At 47.4% G+C, this 5,755-nt stretch overlaps 1 pseudogene; it reads right to left on the bottom strand.

Annotated features, from left to right (window-relative positions):
* Positions 1 to 2,478: 2,478 nt before the first annotated feature.
* On the bottom strand, positions 2,479 to 4,389 carry LOC123449466 (annotated as a pseudogene).
* Between the last annotated feature and the right edge of the window lie 1,366 nt (positions 4,390 to 5,755).

Here is a 5,755-nt window from a genome sequence, read left to right on the forward strand (position 1 = left end):
TAACAATACCATATTTAACTTTAAAACAAACATCATTCTATTGTCATAGCGGAATCTGTTTGAATCTTATTTCACCCACGGGAAAAATCATTGCTAAGAACAATTCTTCCAATTAAATTTTCCCGTTGGTTCCAATTTAATTGGAGGATAAAATCTTTTTACTTTGCAGCGGAAAAGCGTGAATATAAAATTCATGCACCTTTACAGAAAAATATTCTGTTAAAAATAAAAATTCATGAACTTTATTTTCCTTTTATAAAATCCATGAACTTTTCTCTTTCTGAAAATATTTATTTTACTTTGAGAACCTTTTATTTTTCTTTGCAGAAAAAACATGTTACTATAACAGAAAAATATTCTGTCATAATTAAAAAATTCATGAACTTTATATATAAGACCTTTTATAAAATTCATGAACTTTTATTTTTCTGAAAATGTTCTTTTATTTTCAGAACCGTTGGTTTTTCTTTTCAGAAAAATCAATATTGCTTTTACTGAAACTTCGAACATTTTTCTTTGCTATTTTCTAAACATATTTTCGTAGGAAAAAATGCCTAGAAAAAACTTTTAAACCTGCCTTAATAGACAGAAACTTAGAAAACCCTTTAATAGAAAAAATGGCTAGCATGGGCCGGCCTATGGCCTTTTTCCTCTGGGCCTGGGAGCCTTTGGCGCCCCCAGTCTCTCTGGCAGCCAGCGCTGACGCCCCCTTTGCCTAACTGGGCCGAGCTGCCTCCCGCCGGCCTGGGACGGCTGGCGGCCTGGCTCTTGCGGCCCGAAGGCCCGCCCCAGCCTAGGGTTAGCAGCGGAACGAGGGGGGGCCGTCGGATTGAATCCGACGGCTGCCCGTGCGCCTCGGAGCATCAAAAAGGGTCCGAGCCGGCTGTGAGGGGGAAACCCTAGCCATTTGCCCCCTCAGCCCGCCGCTCTCTCCCGTCTCTCGCGCCCGAGCGGCTCCTCCTATCGCCTCTGCTCCCTTTTCCTCGCTCACCCGCGGCGGCCGGGACTCCTTGCTCGCGTGGCGGCTCTTCTGTCCCGCCGAGCAGGTTTCCTGGAGCCCCGCGGCGGAGGTGTGTCTTGGCAGCGGCCGGCCACCGCGCCATGCGCCGCCTTCGGCCCTTCCTCGCATCGGGGTTGGCCGACAGGAGCCCATGTCCTTCCCTCGCGCGGAGGCTGTCAAGCCCCGCCGAGGTAGCCTCTTGTGCCCGTCGCACCTCTCGCGAGCCGGCCACTTCTCGCGCGGCCGCCACCATGCCCCGCCGAGATGTGTGCCTCTCTGACAGCGGCAGCAGCGGCGGCCGCGGGCTTTGCCCGCCTTGTATGCCCCGTGCTCCGTTGGTCTGCCTCCTGTGCAGCGAGCCGTCACCCTGCCTCTCGTGCGCGGTGGCCCCCTTCACTCCCCTTGCTGGTGCGCGCTCTCTCCCGAGGGAGAGTGCGCCGCCGTCAAGAGGTGTGTTGGGAAGCCTTCTCGGCCGAGAGGGAGCTTTCTTGGTCGTGCGGCCTTGGGACTATGGCGCCGCAGCAACCCCTTCGCCGGTGGTGCGTTTCCCTTAGCGGAAGCGCACCGCCATCAAACGGCGTCGTTGCGGTGCTTATAGTTTGCCTTTTTCATTGACAAAGAAGATGCATGGCATCATCCCCGTTCCTTTGCCGGCGCGCGCGAGCACCTTCTAGGTGAACGCGCCACCGTCAAGGGCGTGGTGGTGGTGCCCCTCGTGTTCCCTCCCCCTTTTCTTTTGCTTGCCTTTACCGGATTCGATCTGATTTCTTTTGTCTTTCTTTTGGATCTAATCCGAACTTTTCCTCCGAGGAGGTAGGTTCTTCTTCCCCACACCTCGGCTTGCCGATGCGTGTGGGGATCGAGAGGAACAGGCGCGGCCTTGCGGCAGCGCATCTTTGCCGGATGGAAATCCGGTGACTTTCTTTTTCTTTTGCTTTTCAGCTTGATCTTTGCCCGCTTCTAGGGTTCATATCGGGGAGGAAAAACTTTATCGCTTTCGTTATCTTCTTACAACCGGAACAACATCTAAAGCCTCATGGCTCTGATACCATTGATAGATCCCGTGGATCGACAAGGCTATATGTGTTCGGTGAGAGTAGAGGTATGTTACCTTATGGAGTACTCGATGAGTTCCCTCCGGCGACCGTCGTGAGATGGGGACGACGGTGGGGAAGGAGAGAGAGATCCGGTAGCGACGGCTGTGGACTTCCCGTCGCTTCAGTGCATCCCTCTAGATCGGATTAGGGTTAGGAGTGGGGAACCAGTGGCGGCGGCGAACCCCGTAACCCATGCCATGGTCCCCACCTCCTCTACATGTAGCACTGCGCGATAGGGGCCCACCAGCCTTGCTTGGGCTGGACGCCCCCGATCAGGGCGTGAGTCAAGGTCCAATGGACCGTTGGGCCCATTGGGAAAGAGATCAACCTAACAAAAATATCCAGTGTTTGGCTAGCTTGTAACTAAAATGTTTTTCCTACTATAACCAAACCATGTGTCACCAAGCGTCTGGTAATCATAAACAAAGATGACACGGGACAGAAAGAAAATCCCCAGCATGAATTACGCTAGCAGAAGTATGTTGAACAATAGAGCACACCTTTTTTATGCGCTCACGAATAAATTTCTGTGTACGAGATTTTTCAGCATTAGAGAGATAATGATCACGTTGTTTCTTCGCAGCTGTTATCTCCAATGTTAATTTCTGTTCCCTGATATGAGTCTTCTCAGCTGCATTAAACTCCAAGGATTAGATTACGTACAAATCAGTTCACATTACTGACAAGTTTATAGCTACTTTACAGTTTTGTACTTTAGGCATACCTATTTCACCAACCAGATCATCCCATTTGAACTTCCTGAGATACTTTATGTTCCATATGTCATAATAAAATGACGACCTCTTCTTCCCACCTAATAAAATACATCATTAACACGGATGGTCATCGATAATTGTCAGACAAGAATAATTGAGCTCTCTAGCACACATTGTATAGCTCTTCAAACATGACAGAGCCGACAAAAGCAACCCTTTTGAGGCCAAAAAATTGAGGGGTTTGAGGGTTGAGCAATAAAAAGGAAGAACAGATCATCCATGTTCAGTATATCTAATGTAAACCAACGGTAACATAGAAAGAATAAAACACATGAAACATTGTTCACCATTAAGCAGATTAGCCACCCTCTTGGCGACACTTTTCTTTGCAAACTCAACCCACCTACAAAGATTTTAGGAACATTATTAAGGCCATACAAGTAACAAGTAGAACAATAAGAATATGTCAAAACTGTGAAATACCACACATCATCTACCATATCTTTACATGAATACTCCAGCAATGCAATAAGTAGACAATGGTAAGTATTGCTCCATGTTTGACTTTCAGCATAAAACCAAAAAATGGGATCTAGCAAGTCTCTCCAGAGCAGCTCATCTGTGCATTTCCATAACATACCCTTCGGAGTAAGCCTTCGCTTTTACGTTACTATGCTTGCGATGACCTTGACCTGGAGGAAAGAGATGACGTTAGTACATAACAGTTAAGAAGTTGGGTTCTTTTCATGTACAAATATGTAAGCATTATAAAGAGCAGTAGAGCACTTCACATTCTAAGACGTATAACCACGAGGGACAGGAAAACAACCCACTGTCACTGCACGGTATACTGCCGCAGCAACATGTGCAATCAGCATGCAAAACATGATTATCATTTGATGACATGCTGTATTTGAATTTTCCCCTTCCTCTAGAAGAAATGAAGAATGTTTTTCACAAATACAAGCAAGACAAAGAAACCTAGAACTCCATGAACAGCCTTCTGCTACCAAAATAAAGCCTTGTTACACACGTTGAGGCATGTTATTCGCAGCAGAAACTCTGCACGGGATTACACGCAACTTCCTTGATCATCCAAGGGAGACTTGAACATCACATAAACATCTCTTTTTTTTTCTAGGCTAGCTAACATCATTGAATTGCCCTCTGCATATTCGCACAGAAGAAAAAGTAGGGCTTTCAGCATATTGTGTTCCTCAAATGAACGCTTAGTTTTGGTACCATATCATCACAAATTATAAGCATAAAAACGCAGCCACCAATTCGGTTCATGACGGGGGGATTACCTTCGGGGACGAGGTAGACCCTCTGCACCTCGCCGTACTTCGAGACGATCTGGTGGACGTGCCGACGGGTTCATGTGGGGAGGGACACGGCTGAGGTAGCACACCCCGCGCTTGCTGAAGCCGCCCAGACCCTTGTTGTTCAGAGGCCGCTTCCTCTTCTTTCCAGCCCCTCCACCCTTCTCTCCTTCGATCCTGGTACCTCCTTCCTCCTCTCCGACCAGGTCTTCCTCTTCATGGATGTGGTACTTGTTCTCGGTGGTCTCTGCCATAGGTAGTAGGCTCTTGTTTATTACCTGACATAAAGAACTACCTTAAAATACCTACTAATGACTTCGGTTGATCTTCTAAACATCGATTGTAATGTCCTATACCTTTGGTTATGAGCAACTACTAGAAGAAACATGGCTACTTGTTCCTCAATTGAAGTATGGATGCTATCCAACAACAATTCTCTCTCTCTCTCCCTCTAAACAAAGCACATAAACGGAAGAAAGGAGCTTTTCTCATTCTTAGCTGATTTGAGCAATTTATGACGGTAGAGTGATAAATGTATCTCGAATTTGAATCTCTAGTTATGGATCGATCGGCCATGCTGCCCATGGTTATCCTTGGTTTTTGTTCCCTAGCTCTAAACATGAACATCATGTAAGCGTACGATCCAATTACTAGACCGGCTCCTCTCACAATTAGTTGCCTTCCTTTTCTTGCCGATTCATCCATCTATAACAATGCAAACATATTCTGACTTAGCATAATAGATCATTTTCAGCATGGCATGCAAACAACAAACAGGAAACTTACAAGTAATTTTCTATAGCACCAAAGTAATGCAAACAACAGGAAACTTACTGCTAATTTTACACAATCTAGCACTGGTGCATAAATCAGTGTACAAATCTACAGCGAATGAGTACACTACACATTGGTACATAGCTGCAAAACTTGGTTCGTTAGCTGCAAAACTAGGTTCATTAGCGGTACATAGCTGCAGGAGACAGGATGCAGACGAAGCTACCTCGAGCGCGGTTGGAGGCCAGCAGGTCGGGGGTGAGAAGGGACGGCCTCGCGGTGTGGAGCGGCGGCACGGCCGATCTGGAGCGACGACGGGGGTGAGCAGGGTTCCCTCGTGCGGTGCGGCGGCACGTCGCGAGAGCAGTGAGGGGCGAGGGGGCTGCGGCTAGATCCTGGCCGCTCGATCGGACCGACGGTTGAGATTCGACCCCGTCAGCGGATAGAGCCCTCTTCTTGAAGCACCGTCGTCATCTTCTCCGGCGAGCTCCCATTCCATGCATGCTGACTGCAGTGGATAGTACGTATCAACTTGACATCTTGTTCAGAAAATGAAAAGCAGACCCGAAGCCTATGGTTCCATTCTTGTTGTTCAGGGCTACTCACTAGCCCAACAGGCTCCTCGATTAATGCTCTTCTAGATTATATACACATCAAAATGTGTGACTCGGAAATCAGATTTGACAAAACCCAGGCAACAATAAAAGACCCTCAGGAACGCACATCCAACCAAAACATCCCAAGTGCTAATCAAGACCAAACTACTCCAGTGCAACAGGGCTACTTACCATATCAAACATGAATCGCAAAACATGCTCTAAACTGCAGTTGTTGAACAGCCTCCTC

The sequence above is a fragment of the Hordeum vulgare genome, chromosome 1H, assembly GCF_904849725.1.
Source record: "Hordeum vulgare subsp. vulgare chromosome 1H, MorexV3_pseudomolecules_assembly, whole genome shotgun sequence".
In the NCBI taxonomy this organism is placed as follows: Eukaryota; Viridiplantae; Streptophyta; class Magnoliopsida; order Poales; family Poaceae; genus Hordeum; species Hordeum vulgare.